Genomic DNA, 16,018 nt, shown 5'->3' on the forward strand with positions numbered 1-16,018 from the left:
AACTTGCTTGTAAATGCATCCTCTTTATTCGTTCTACCGTCACTTGTTAGCAATTCTAGCACATATATACATATTTCCTACATAAAAATAAAAGTTTAGAACAGGTTAGCGAAGTGTCTGGTTTACTGAACAGTAGAATCATTCAACATTCGCGCACTGTTAGCGCTCATGCAGCGTATTCTCGCCCAGTCTAACGATAGTCGTGGCATACAAACGCCTGAACTGGATTTCGCCAAGACTTACGGTCCAGATTTTTTATAGTAAGGATGACTGACTCAGAGGAACGTCTGACAACTGAACGTCGCCGACTGACCGACTGAACTCTTGGTTTTTATAGTACGGCCCATTCTGGCAGCAAGAATAATACAGCACGTCATCGGCCTCAAGTGGGTCATATCCACTTGTATATTCCTGATGCAAGACACGCCAACGCTGAAAAGCTATTATCAACGTCTGTCTGTCTATCATCCAGTCCTTTTTTGCTCAATCATGAACTTGGGAGTCTCCGGCTAGGCTACTTAGTCCAGACATGCAAAGCGAGAGTGACCGTTCGCTCGTCCATGGGCGGTGTTAAGTGATCAAAAAGCTCCAACCTATCCTTGGATATAAATTCCAATGGACCACGTCCACCTGGAGAATCTTAACCTATTAAGCCAACAGGTGATTATTTTATTGTATGGTTACTGTCCAACATAGTAAATAGTTTCCTGTGCTACAAGGAACTAATTCCTATGTCACTCATTGTAAAGTTATCGGAAAGTAGCACTAAATCAAGTAAGTGGATAGTGAATGACAGCACCTACTGTACACATACCCAGTTTGACTGCTGTAATCTTACACAAAAGAAAGAAGTGGGATTTAGTTTTTATACCTCGATAATATATGCATTTTTTCAGTGACTTATGACAATTATTATAAGTATTGGCTCTGGACGAGGAAGGAGACGTCTTCACGTGGTGACACCAATATTACCGTGTAAAGGAGCTGTCCAGTTAAAAAAAATCCTTCACTTCCCTCACTGTCCCCCGAAAGGATGATGGGGGAGTGTAGTAAAAGAGCAGATTCAGCCAGCAGTCCACCGGGTTCAGTCTGATGTCCACATGAGCCTGCGGCCCAACAACAGAATAAGTTAGGGACTGCTGACGCCCCCACCTCCCCTTCTCTTCATATCGGACCTATGAACCCGATGTATATATATATATATACATATATATATACATTCATTGCCAGACGCCATGTATCCCAGACGGGGTGGCCAAGGGCTTAGAGTTAATTGTTTTACAGGGAGGGGCACTAATCCTCCACCAACCCCACTTGACACGTAGGGATGCCAACAGCATGTGGTGTTCCAGGCGGTCACCCATCCAAGTACTAACCAGACCCAACGTTGCTTAACTTCGCTGATCGGACGGGAAGCGGTGTACTCAACGTGGTATGGCCGTTGGCATATATATATATATATATATATATATATATATATATATATATATATATATGTCATCATCATCAGCCGTTTTGAGTAACCACTGCAGGACCGGCCTATCCCGACCGAAGTCGGGACGATACAGCCAATGTATCTCTACCAAGTGGCTTAGGCTGTCTGGTAGAGATTCCATGTAGGGTGAGAAGTGCTTGTAAGTGTAATTGTAGTCTTGGAGTGGCTTTGGATCTGTTTTTAGTCTGTGAACCAAGTGTAATCGGCCCGCTCAAGCCAAGTGAGTGCAAGCATACTTTATAGTAAGCGACACTGGTTCAACCACAGCACCCCTTGTGTCCTCCAATGCATACGTGGCCGGGTGAACACTCACAAAGTTTATTACCCTGGCGGGGCGCGAACCCTGGTTCACCCGTGTACAAAAACGCACACTCTACCATATATATATATATATATATATATATATATATATATATATTTATATATATATATATATATATATATATATATATATATACAGAGAGAGAGAGAGAGAGAGAGAGTTGTAGGAAAGGTGTATGGTAGAGTGTTAATTATGAGAGTTAGAGAGGGTACAGAGGGAGTGATTGGTGATGAGCAGTGTGGCTTTAGGAGAGAGAGGGGATGCGTGGATCAGGTGTTTGCTGTGAGACAAGTGTGTGAAAAGTGTTTAGTGAAAGGCAAGGATGTGTTTTGGGCATTCATGGATTTAGAGAAAGCATATGATAGAAAGGATAGGGAGGCTTTGTGGACTGTTTTAAGATTGTATGGACTTTATGGTAAGTTACTAAAAGGGGTGAAAAGTTTTAATGTAAATAGTAAAGCGCGTGTAAGAGTGGGAAATGCTGTGAGTGATTGGTTTCCTGTGAGGGTGGGGCTGCGACAGGGATGTGTGATGTCGCCTTGGTTGTTTAATATTTATATGGATGATGTTGTAAGAGAGGTGAATGCAAGAGTGTTAGGTGGAGGTCTGAGTCTGGTGATTGTTGATGGTGGAGAGTGGAATCTGAAGCAGCTGCTGTTTGCAGATGATACTGCACTGGTGGGTGATTCAGAGGAGAGATTGAGACAGTTGGTAGAGGAGTTTGGAAGGGTGTGTGAAAGGAGGAAATTGAAAGTAAATTAGAATAAGAGTAAAGTGATGAAGTGTACAAGGTTGGTAGATGGTAGGGAGATGAATATAGTTTTGAATGGTGAGTTGCTTGAGAAGGTAGATTGTTTTAAATATTTAGGGTCACATATTGCTGTGGATGGAAGAATAGATGCAGAAGTGAAGTTTAAAATGAATGAAGTAGGTAAGGTGCTGGGAGGAATGAAAAAAGTGTTTAGATGTCCTTCACTTAGAATGGATGTAAAGCGAAGGCTGTACGAGGGTGTTGTGGTACAGACTGCATTATATGGGGCTGAAACATGGAATATGGGTGTAGCAGAGAGGAAAAGTTTGAATGTAATGGAGATGAGGTGTGTGAGGAGTATGTGTGGAGTGATGCGTATGGATCGAGTGCTAAATGATGAAGTGCGAAGGAGAACTGGAGTTGATCGGGAGATGGCTGGTAGAGTTGAGCAGAGGGTGTTGCGATGGTTTGGGCATATGGAGAGAATGGAAAATGAGCGATTGGTGAAAAACATAACTAGATCTGATGTGAGAGGTGTAAGGTTGAGAGGGAGACCACGAATAGGATGGAAGGACAGTGTGAAGTGAGCACTGGATGCGAGAGGGATGTCTGTTGAGCAAGGAAGAGTGGCTGTGCGTGACAGAAATAAATGGAGAGAAACTGTGAATGAATAAATGATGACGCAGCCCTAAGGGGATATTTTCCAACATTTGGTCTGATCAACTAGTCAGGTCAGGTGCAGGTAAGGGGATGGGTCTATTATGATATGGCAGGGATAAACCAGCTTTGCTGTCGGGCCCTGCTGCAGATATTACTGATTGCACTGGCAGTTGACCCTTGTGCGGTGTGATGCGGTGAGGATCTGTCCCTTCCCCCCTTTGGGGCTAAGATGTGAATGAATGTATTTGAATGGATGAGTAAATTGGAAGTGTGTCGTCCTGGCTCGGCTACCTCCCTTTCCTTGGGGGAAGCAGCCTAGGTATATATATATATATATATATATATATATATATATATATATATATATATATATATATATATATATATATCTGTATATATATATATCTATATATTTATCTATATATATCGATATATCTATCTATCTATCTATCTATATCTATCCATCTGTATCTGTCTATCTGTCTATATCTATATCTGTATCTATCTATCTATCTATATCTATCTATCTATATCTATATCTAAATGTATATCTATCTTTCTATCTATCTATCTATCTATATATATATGGAAGTGTTCACCCGGCCACGTACTGCATTGGCGGACACAAGGGATGCTGTGGTTGAACCAATGACACTTACTATAAATTATGCTTGCACCCAGTCGGCTTGCGCAGGCCGATTACACTTGGTTCACAGACTATGCACACATCCAAAGCCACTCCAACACTACTATTACACTTACAAGCCCTTCTCACCCTACATACAGTACAATCTCTACCAGACAGCCTAAGCTACTCGGTAGAGATACATTTGCTGTATCGTCCCGACTTCGGTCGGGATAGGCCGGTCCTGCAGTGAACACTCAAACGGCTGATGCGATGCGATATATATATATATATATATATATATTGAAAAGGATTTATTAAGTTCTTCAGTAAGTCTCATCAAAACAGCATCATTACCGTATTATTTCCTGTAAATCACCGAACACTTTTTTCTTTTTTAATTAGCTTGTTTCCTACTTTGTCCTGAGTTCGGAAGTTTATGATGGTCTGTTAATTATCTTCATATAGGCGCGTGGTACTGGTGAGGGAGGTTTTCACTTGGTGACACCGATATATCCTGAAGCCTTTGCAGCTCCAATATTAAAGCGTCCCTCATCTTTCTGGCTATCCCCAGAAAGGAGTGTGTGTTAAGTCCCACTCATGGAATGTATGCAAATCCAAAGTCCGGTGCTATATTGCGAATATATATTTACACAAGAACTTCGCAGGTCTTGCCTCCACCACGTCACCTCTGAATTTGGCCTTCAGAGGCCGGCATGCTCCTCTCTCTCTCTCTCTCTAGTAAAAGACCATATTATGTAAGCAGAATTCAATCTGTCGCTAGACCTTAGTTAAGGGGAAAAGGTCACATGGCCCTTCAACACACTTACATACTACTTAGAACACACTTACATACTACTGGTTTACATGTGGTTACACTTTTCCCTCCTGCTATGAAAAACTTATCTCCTAACACACTGGGACAAATTTGATAAAAGTGAGTTAGTTATACTGCTGGTAGAGAAGTAAATGAGTAATATGGTAAGGGTGTAATGGCAGAGGGAATACAGTTAGCTTAAGAACTGTAACCACTTGTAAACCAGTAGTATGTAAGTTGAATGGCAAATCCTGATTCCATAAAAAATGAAACATCCACCTGACCGCAATTTCCCCGCACAACTACCCCAAAGTGGACTAATACACGAACAGTACTGAGGGGCAGTTCATTGTGTTGGATAACGTTTATGTTGGATGTTTTCGAATGTCGCAGTGCTCTACCCCCAACCAACAACATGAAAGGTAACGACACTTGTCGGTGGTATGAGCAGTCGTGTCCTTATGATACTTGGAATAAGTATGTCGCTGTCTCGAAAGTGTATGCTGACGCCGCTCCCGATGATTTCGTCCATGTTTGCGAGAACAGCTCGATTCTCGGTAACCAGCTATGCCACATTGCCAACATATGTTCGAGGACTGTTTCCCATGACGTATATTTGACTGGTCAGACTGCTTTGCCCGACGCACACTTGACAGGTCACGGTTATTAGCGGGTGATCAGAGTCGCAAGGGAGAACGAACTCTGTTAGTGGGACCTCTGCTAGTTGGCCGCGAACGTGAAAAGTCAGTTGAGACATAAGCGGTTGGTACAACCCTTGCATCGGCATCTGTAGAGTGGGTGGGTATGGTGTGAGTTTCCACTTGATGAGAGACGTGCGAACCTAATCTTTCGCCTATCTCCTTGGAGACCTCTAACGACTCATCTCCTAGCTGGCAATTGCTTTGTAAGGCAGTTTCCAACTGTTTGGGATTTAAACCAGTTTGTATATCTAAGGTATTCTATCAAGCGATGTAAATATTTTAATCCGATGACCTCATCTCCACTGACACTAGTGACCCACTGTGTTTGCTGCAACAGGTGGGTTATCTGAGAAGCAGAACATTCGCTACCGTGGCTGCCTCGTATAAAGTGGTTTATTTGGGTGGAACAAGCATGTTGTCGCGCATTTGTTTTAGGAGAGTAGGAAGGCAATGAGGGAACCCTCTTTATAATGAGCACAACAGAATTTAATTGATTTCTTGCAAAAATCAGCAAATGTGATGCAGCTGTCAGAGTACCCTGATCACAACCCGGCACCCATGTGTGATTTGTCTTGATCTAATCTGCTTTTAAGATAAGAGATCTTCGGTGATTCATTGTCGTACTGCCTGTTTGCGATGTCTCTTTCAATTTCGGGGAGAAAATCATAAATAGAAATAGAGGAATCCTCAGCAGTGAATTTTGGGCGGTTAATATCTTCTAAGAAATTGACTGTGGAGGGAAGACTGGATTTGCCATCGTGGCGTGAAGTTGAGGTGGCAAAGGTGTGGGAGTAGTCACTGTATTAAGCTGAGATTGTGTGTGGGAAGATGCTATTAAGTGGAAGTGGTGTGTGACGGGGTTGATCGTGGTGTAGTTGTAGCAGAAAGTAACGACAGAGACAGTGATGAATGTTGGTGAAGTTCTAGAGAATCATTGGGGAAGGAGTTAGAGTGTCTGGTTTAAAATTATCTGGATTTTCTACAATGTTTGTAGGATTTGTATAAGTGGTAGTAGCTGAGGTAGGGGTAGTAGCAGTAACCGCTGAATTAGTCAAGTAGTTGCTTGGAATTTAGACTACGATTTCCAACCATGGAGAAATGTTACGCCATCATCACTAACATTATCATTATTTTCACTGTCATATTCAGCTGGAAAGAGATCGACTTTCTTAAAAAGTTTAATAGAGGGAGGAAAAAAAGTACATAAATAAAAATACAATTTTGAATGGCAAACAATGAGTAGTATATGAAGAAATATGATTTACATACGATGATTGTAAATGGGAGTAACTGAGTTATGTACAACGAAACCTTTGTTAAAGAAACTAGCTTGGAGAACATGGAGTAAACTGGGAGTAGGTAAATGAAAAATAAAAAATGAAGAATGTAATATAATGAACAAAATATAATTAATAATATATTTGCAATCACGAGCTCTATAAAAAGTAATTGGATAGTTAGATTAAGTAAGAGAATATATGGATATTCACATAAGAAGATACATGGATATTCACTGTATACTGTGAGTAAAAAACGAGTGTGCACTTGAAGGTAGATTAGTGTAGAGTGTTGTGGCGAGCTTCTTCCATGGAAGGCGTTGATTAGGCAGAGTAAAGTGTGACATAGCCGGGAGGCACTGAGACACTAGGCAAGGAGGGTAAGCTGATAAGAGAGGAAGACTGTGACGTAGAGCACCGTGATTGGCCACGCTCCCTCCTCAGTGACGTCAGGGAGGCTTGGTGGTGGTGATTCACCGGTTGTGGCAGAGAGTGGGGGTGGATTACTATGATAGAGGCGGTTGGGGATAAGACAGGGATAAATCACCGAATCATGGTAGCGTGTGGTAAGGTGATGGTTGGTTATGCAGGACTAGCGAGTGGGATGAACATAATTTCACGTCTTCTGCCAGCAATCTCTGTGCAACTGTCCCTTGCCCATACCTTACTTCCCATGATGACAGTCCGTTCCTGACCTCAGCCTCCAGCCTTCCGCACCACCCTCTATTCACCCGACTTATGGCGGTGTCTCCTGAATATTATTGTTGCGGTTCTGTTGCAGTGAGACCTTCGTCCCACACCAGCCACCACCTGCCACCATGTCGTCACAAGCTCAGTGGGTCCCTCTCCACTACCCGCCTCAACCACCAGTCTCCTCACAGGCATGGGTTCGTATCCCAGTGCTGCCACCACCTGTTAAGCCCCACTCATGGAATGTAGGTAAATCCAAAGTCCGGTGCTATATTGCAAGTGTATATTCACACAAAAACAGCACAGATCATACCTCCACTACGCCATCTCCGAATCTGACCTGCAGTGGCTGGCTCGCTCCTCTCTTTCTCTCTCTCTCCAGTAAAATACAATATAAAAGAAGAATTCAAACTGTGGCTAGACCTTCAGTAAGGGAAAAAGGTCACATAACCCTTCAACACACACACTACTGGTTTACAAGTGGTTATGTATGGTGAACTACAAGAGAAGGGCAACTTCATCCTGCAGTTCTCCGGGTTCAGATGCAGGTGAGCTCGGAGCCACAATATCTTACAAACATGCACCTGTAGAACGAACCTTTTTGTCCTCTGTTGACTTGATTTTTCTGTAATGCAGGCAGAACACTTCAATCATATTTCTATCAATGGTGTAAGCTAATTTTCTTTTTAATATTGTTTTTCCATCATGGTCATTCACTAAGGCACGGAGATAAATAGCCACGGTCACTTAATTGATGCCGCATTTCCCGCTCTGTCCGTAAGCAAAACCAATGAAAGTTGTTTAATCACGTCCCAAGATTCCTTTTTCTTTTTTTTTTTTTGTACAGGAGAATTTTTTCTGATTTTTTTTATCTTTCTAAAATGTAAGATAATATGTTACCGTAAGTAAATATGAGGTTGTATGATTTTTTCTACTTTCTGATATAAAATATTCAAACATCCGATCATAATTGGTTGTCTGCTTTGCTTCCTTTAAAAATCCATTAAAACACTTTTCAAAAATCACTTTTCATTGTAAAAAAAAAAAAGGACCACACATAAGGGAAAACTCTTTATGTAGAGACTGACAGTTTTCTGTAAGTGCAGTTTTAATGAAAAATATTTTTTGAAAAACTAAAAAAGAAATAGAAGCAACTCCCCAGAGTGTTAGGGCTTGAACTGAATGGTAAATACAGAACCTAAATTTAAAAAGAAATTAAGCCTGCCTCCTTTTTGAGAATAATGGATGTTTTGGCATCTCCATCACAACCTCCATGTGCTAGGGAAGGTGCTGTGAACTGTAGTTCCTTAACCCACTGTGTGCCGGCAGACTTTGGACCCTCATGGAGCTGTGATGCTGGCTAATTTTCGACTTTTTTTTTGCTAGATAGGTTAGAGATAATGAGAAAACATGGAGAACAACCATAAATACACTCATAGAAGCGATTTAGGTCGATTTTGAGGTCGATTCTCTCCGAGCAGGCGGCTGAAGACTTCGGAGTAACACCCATAGACTTTACCGCTCACCAATGCCAGAGAGAGAGAGAGAGAGAGAGAGAGAGAGAGAGAGGAGGCAGAAGCTCTGCATTTTCTTCGGCGGTAACTATGCTATTCGGGCCGAGGACACTCTTGTTGGGTATATAGGAAGTGTCCCCAAGCACAGTTATGTACGTTGTCGCATTATGACAAGTGAGTGAATTGGAATGCCCATATAGTATAATGTTCGTAATAGTTCTTATTCTATGTTTCTGAAGTAGAAAGTCTGTGCCCACACGTATTATACTGAACATTGTCTTTGTTTTCCACATAATTTATAATTCTTTTCATAGTCTATGCACTCTTGGTGTTTTTTCTCGCACACTCAACCCACTACCGTTCTCTTTTCTCGCACGGCAAGATATTTATGCCATGTTCTTTCACTTTGTACATTTTCTTGCACACACACACATTCATATGTAACTTATTTTACTTCACTTATTAATATAATATCACTAACACTAGCTTCTTATTTTCACGAATCAATTCGCGACATTTCCCTTTCGTGAGAAGCCACGAACTATTAGTGGAAAACTCACTGTGTATCGCTCAGTTAACCGTTTCTCTCTCAATTTCGGAGTATACTTTTCAAAACATTCGTCACTTTCAAAAGTGACCGATTTAATGCACGTCACTAAGTACTCTACTGAGCGATACAATTGTTTCTTTATTGTTCGCCCCTGCTTGCCTCAACCGTTAGCCACGCCTTCTTCCGGTGGCTTGTGCGTCCTGCCTATAAATCATTTGAATTCAGTCTAGCTGTTGCTTTGACGGAGAGAGGTCCTGTGCTCCAGAAGTGTGAGTGGTCAGCTAGCACCCAAGCTCCACAGAGTACAGTTTCTCCAAACTCCCACCCCTTGGTGATACAAAGCATTCATCGTTCAGTATTTCATTTTGTTTTCGTAGTCTTAAGAGTTTAGTTAAGGTGTTTTTTTTCTAGGCGTAAGTATTTAGCTATTGCGTGAGTGAGTGAGTGCGGTCTCATTGATTTGATTTGAATTGTAACGTTAAATTTAATTTTTTGTAATCAATTAATTTAACAGTTCTTTTTCTTGAGCTTAATGTAAAGTAAACTCTTGTTTCATTTCTCCAAATTAAGCTTATTTCCCACATAGCTCCTAGCTTGCATAGACGTTTTGCTATTCATAACTGGTACTTAGACCAGTCTTGCTGTATTAACTTAAAATCAGTTGTGCCACCTAGGAGTTAAAGCATCAGCAAGAATCTGATATTATTATTAGTATTAGTTATTTATTGTCAGGGGTGAAGTAACTTTCTCCAGAGGCTAACAGTACTAATTCAGCATTTGTGAGTAATTAGTCTCTGCTGTGTACTGTTGAGAGAGTTTATAAATTCTCGTTCTTAGAGAATCGTTGCTTGATTTAGCAAGACAATCATTGTCCCTGCTCCTTAATATTATTGAATATTATTATCAATTAAATAATATTTAAGCATTTATTTTAAAAACACAGTGATATTTATAAAAACCCCGTGACAATTGGCGACCTCATTCCAGGATATTAACTCCTAGCTATAAAGCTATTCACGAGATAGTGCTCACTCGTTCATATTTAGGTATTTATAATTAAAGTTTATAGACACAAGTTTACTGGTGTTTACCGTTAATTTAGCAAGTGAATTTTGCTTTATCAATCCATAGAGTACTTAACTCTAGTTTATTCTTGGTAACGCCAGACGATTTTATTCGCTCCTGGGAAGTCGCCGTACCCATTGTGTTCATTATTGAGTCTTCCCAGTCATTTACATTTTTTATTTATTCTTTGCCAGTTAACTAGATAAGACTGGTCACCAATAGCTTGTGTCTGTATTCTTTACTTGTGTTTATTAGTATTCGTCGCTAAGCAGTCAGTACTCAATTTCGGTTTGCTTAGTAAATTGAGCTAGCATCATAGCAGCCAGTGCTTATGTACAGGAAGCCAAAGATATGGGTCTCACAGACCCAGAGAAAATACAGAGTTACGTTCTCTCACGGTTTAATTACGAGCAAGAACGTGAGAAAGATGCTCGTGAACGTGAGCAAGAACAGCGCGAATACGAGCGAGAACAGCGCGAATACGAGCGAGAACAGCGCGAATACGAGCGAGAACAGCGCGAACACGAGCTAATACAAGAGCGAGAACAGCGCGAATACGAGCGTGAACAGCGAGACAGAGAACAAGAACAAGAACGTGCCGAGCGAGAAGCACGCGAGAGACATGAACTTGAAGTGCTGAAGCTCAAGCGAGATTCCATGGCTTCAGACACGTCTGCTGCAGTTGGTCCAAGCTCCACGAGCGTTCTCCCTGCACATGTCCTGGCGACCCCACGCATCAAGCTTCCTTCATACAAGGAAAGCGAGCGAATCGAGCTGTACATAGCTCGTTTTGAGGACATGGCAGACATGTATCAACTGGATGAGGCAGCTAAGCGGCTTCAGTTTCTTAGCCTATTTGAGGGCCCTGCCCTCGATATTCTCCACCGAATTCCTGGAGACAATCTCACATATGAGATGATGAAAGCTGCACTCATTAAGGCGTATGGTCTCACAGTAGACGACGCCAAAGTTCAGTTCATGCGAGCTCGTCTCCAAGACAAGGAGACAGCTGTTCAGTTCCTTGATCGTCTCACAGCTTACTTAAATGAGTGGATGGAGAAAGATGAAACTCCTTCCACGCGTGAGGGGATAATTGACCTTATGCTGCGTACACAGCTAGAGAGGTCGTGGCCTGCTGAGCTCATAGCACAGCTTAAGATCTGCCAGGTGAAAGATGCCAGCCAAATGGCAGAAAAAGCTGATGCATTCTTTACTGCATACGGGTATCAAACTCGTAAGCAAAACACCTGGAGCAGAAAAGATACTGCCAAGTCTGGGAAGCCGTCTCAGACTGAATCCCAGCACCAAGGCCGTTCTCAGAGTAATGGTCAAGGTCCAAGCAAACCACGGAAGGACCAGGGGCAAAACACTCAGAAACCTGAGTGGAAGAGGTACAACAAGTACCCTAACCAGCAGCAGTATCAGCCACGCAACCGACCGTCGGGACAAACTTTTTCACCACCAGCTCAAAAGAGGCAGGAAGCAAACGCAGCCTTCATTCCTCAGCAGCAGCACGGTGGTCACGTCCCTACTAGTATGGGTACTCCCCCACAGTTCAGTAGTCCCACAGTGACAGTGAACACCCCTCCACAGATGGCCAATGTTCCATCTCCTTATAATTCTCAAGGCACAATGTTTGCCGCATCAATTCAGCAGCCTCATGAGTGGCTGGCTGCTTCCTCCACAGGCCCCACCACAGGTGACAGTACCTTCCTTGTACAGCCAGGGTTTGTGGGAGGCATTCCTGTGAAGGTCCTGAGAGACAATGGTTCCTCAGGTTGCTCTGTTAAGCAGAGTTTAGTTCGGCCTGAGCAGTACACAGGTCGACAGATCCATGCAAACCTTATTGATGGATCAGTGAGATTGTTCCCTGAGGCATGTATCCAGGTGGCATCTCCATTTTATACTGGCACGACACTCGCAGTTGTCATGCCAGAACCTTTATTTGAACTCATCATCGGCAACATTTCCGGAGTCAAGGATAGTTGCTCCGATGATGACGCTACTCAGACTTCGGCTGCTGCGGTAACACGAGCCATGGTTGAGGCTCCAGACTGTGTCACCCCAGTGATCATTGAATCGCCGCAAGATCTGATGTGTAGTCAACTTGTTGTGCAAGAACAACAATCTGACCCGACACTTGCTGCCGTGCAGAACAAACAAAAGGGTCGAGTGATTAAGTATTCATGGGGAGGTCGAGCCAAGTTCCTTCGCAAACAAGGACGGCTCTACCGTGAGTCACGAACACCCGAGGGCGAGGTTTGACTGCAGTTTGTCGTCCCCGCCAAGTACCGCCTAGCAGTGTTACAATGGGGTCATTGTTCAGCCTCAGGAGGTCACATGGGCAAAAGGAAGACCCAGGGCCGTATCCGAGCTGACTTTTTCTGGCCAGGGATGGGACGGGACATAGATAGTTTTGTCCTTTCTTGCAGTGTGTGTCAAAGTAACACCACTAATCAGGGATATGTCTTTCCTGTGCCGTTCATAACCACACCTGTAATCTCTGAGTCAGTTGAGAGACAGGGTAGTGGTGAAGTGGGTGCAGACCTGACGTCTCGCCCATTGGCCCCACAGGACACAGTATGTCCAGGGCCTGTACATACATATTATGTACCGTAGGTTAAGGGGGAAGTTCTAGAGAGAACTCCGCAAAGGCGACTTGAGGCTATGGAAGACCCAAGTTTGCACAAGGATTCTCAGCTCCCCGATACTAATATAAGTACTGTAGGTTAAGGGGGAAGTTCGAGAGAGAACTCCGCAAAGGCGACTTGAGGCTATGGAAGACCCAAGTTTGCACAAGGATTCTCAGCTCCCCGATACTAATATAAGTACTGTAGGTTAAGGGGGAAGTGAGAACTCCGCAAAGGCGACTTGAGGCTATGGAAGACCCAAGTTTGCACAAGGATTCTTAGCTCCCCGATACTAATATAAGTACTGTAGGTTAAGGGGGAAGTGAGAACTCCGCAAAGGCGACTTGAGGCTATGGAAGACCTGAGTTTGCACAAGGATTCTCAGCTCTCCGATACTAATATAAATATTGTAGGTTAGGGCACAGGTTGAGGACCCGTGTGCAGTTCGAGGCTATGGAAGACCCGAGTTTGCACAAGGATTCTCAACTTGCCGACCATAATCGTGTGCTATAATTAATGGCGACCTCGAATGTACGTCGTAGCACTGACTGCTGGGCAGAGAGAGTAATTGTAACATAATAAAATTTTGTCTCATTGACACTTTTGATGCTCCACCTTAATTGGTTTTGCAGGTACAGCAATGGGTGTAGCAGTTTTGCTGTGCGGCCCAGCTGATCGTCTGCCGCACGCTGCCGCCTCTTCTCCTCTGCCTTCGTCGTCGTCATATTATTATTATTGTGTCATTTTACACATAGGTATGGTCACACTACAACTGTCACACCTACACCGTGTATTACATACATCACACTACACAACAATTAGTTGTCAGTGTAAATGTAGCGACTTTTCGCTCAGTTTGACCTGAGTACAGGATTTTCACCGTCGTCACGGAGTTTTTCCCTCAAGCTTGCTTCTATTAACTTAAATACGAGGTTTTTTCGCTCACTGGCGACTGCGACTTTCTCCTGTAGCAGGATAGCACACACACCACAGTGTGAATCTTGTGTGAATGACTTAGGATGTGTACATATATATATATATATATATATATATATATATATATATATATATATATATATATATATATCCACAAATTTTTTCCCATAAGGAAAAAATTTAATTTTGTAGGGGCGTAATGTCACGAATCAATTCGCGACATTTCCCTTTTGTGAGAAGCCACGAACTATTAGTGGAAAACTCACTGTGTATCGCTCAGTTAACCGTTTCTCTCCATTTCGGAGTATACTTTTCAAAACATTCGTCACTTTCAAAAGTGACCGATTTAATGCACGTCACTAAGTGCTCTACTGAGCGATACAATTGTTTCTTTATTGTTCGCCCCTGCTTGCCTCAACCGTTAGCCACGCCTTCTTCCGGTGGCTTGTGCGTCCTGCCTATACATCATTTGAATTCAGTCTAGCTGTTGCTTTGACGGAGAGAGGTCCTGTGCTCCAGAAGTGTGAGAGGTCAGCTAGCACCCAAGCTCCACAGAGTACAGTTTCTCCAAACTCCCACCCCTTGGTGATACAAAGCATTCATCGTTCAGTATTTCATTTTGTTTTCGTAGTCTTAAGAGTTTAGTTAAGGTGTTTTTTTTCTAGGCGTAAGTATTTAGCTATTGCGTGAGTGAGTGCGGTCTCATTGATTTGATTTGAATTGTAACGTTAAATTTAATTTTTTGTAATCAATTAATTTAACAGTTCTTTTTCTTGAGCTTAATGTAAAGTAAACTCTTGTTTCATTTCTCCAAATTAAGCTTATTTCCCACATAGCTCCTAGCTTGCATAGACGTTTTGCTATTCATAACTGGTACTTAGACCAGTCTTGCTGTATTAACTTAAAATCAGTTGTGCCACCTAGGAGTTAAAGCATCAGCAAGAACCTGATATTATTATTAGTATTAGTTATTTATTGTCAGGGGTGAAGTAACTTTCTCCAGAGGCTAACAGTACTAATTCAGCATTTGTGAGTAATTAGTCTCTGCTGTGTACTGTCGAGAGAGTTTCTAAATTCTCGTTCTTAGAGAATCGTTGCTTGATTTAGCAAGACAATCATTGTCCCTGCTCCTTAATATTATTGAATATTATTATCAATTAAATAATATTTAAGCATTTATTTTAAAAACTCCGTAATATTTTAAAAACCCCGTGACACTTATCATATTACACCTACTTATGAGATAATTATTATTACATATCATTTACTATTATATACAATTAACTTGCGTCTTTTTCGCACTCTTCTTTTGTTCAGTTAGTAGTGGAGGAGGCTGTGATATTCCTCAAAGCAGGGAATGATGCATACAGTAAACCAACGTCACACTCAACACACTGGTAGCGTGAGCTGGGAGGTGGGTAGGCTATAGGCCATATACCTAGCCTTTCTTGGCAATGGTATTTCATCATCACTGCTTGTTTCCACATCCAGTTGAACATACTCTTTATCAGCCACATCATCAATTGGTGAATCACTTTCACAATCATGAGTGACCAACAAAAGGGCATCATTCTTAGGCTGGGACAGACCATGGTGAGACATGATGTTCACACAAGCAGTGACAAAGTAGAACTGAGGAGCAGACCTCTCGCGCATCACAGGAGCAGCGTGGGTGACTCATAACGTGGGTATATATGCGGGAAAAGTGCATGCGAGTCCATGCCAGTCATCTCGTGCCAAATCTGAACATTCACATGTTGACACCAGTTGCAATTGCAGACCATACAGATATGGCTCTGGCACTGTCTTCGGATGTAGGCACTGCCGTACCTGTACGGCTCTGGCACTCGGTGGGTTAACCTATTAGCTCCCAGGGTTCCTGTGCAAGGGATTATGCTGGAAGGGTACTAAACGTACTGCCCTCCACCTTTTGGATCATAGTCGCAAAGCTCATAGGTCTCCGTCCCTGGCTCCCTTCTTTATTA

At 42.5% G+C, this 16,018-nt stretch overlaps 1 non-coding gene across 1 annotated transcript; it reads right to left on the bottom strand.

Annotated features, from left to right (window-relative positions):
* Positions 1–1,328: 1,328 nt before the first annotated feature.
* LOC145391778 (5S ribosomal RNA) lies at positions 1,329–1,446 on the bottom strand. The gene has a single exon (XR_013895907.1). It is a non-coding gene; the product is annotated as a 5S ribosomal RNA (ribosomal RNA).
* Between the last annotated feature and the right edge of the window lie 14,572 nt (positions 1,447–16,018).

This window comes from Coenobita brevimanus, chromosome 19, assembly GCF_032717465.1.
Source record: "Coenobita brevimanus isolate Jiangsu-jjx chromosome 19, ASM3271746v2, whole genome shotgun sequence".
NCBI classification, from domain to species: Eukaryota; Metazoa; Arthropoda; class Malacostraca; order Decapoda; family Coenobitidae; genus Coenobita; species Coenobita brevimanus.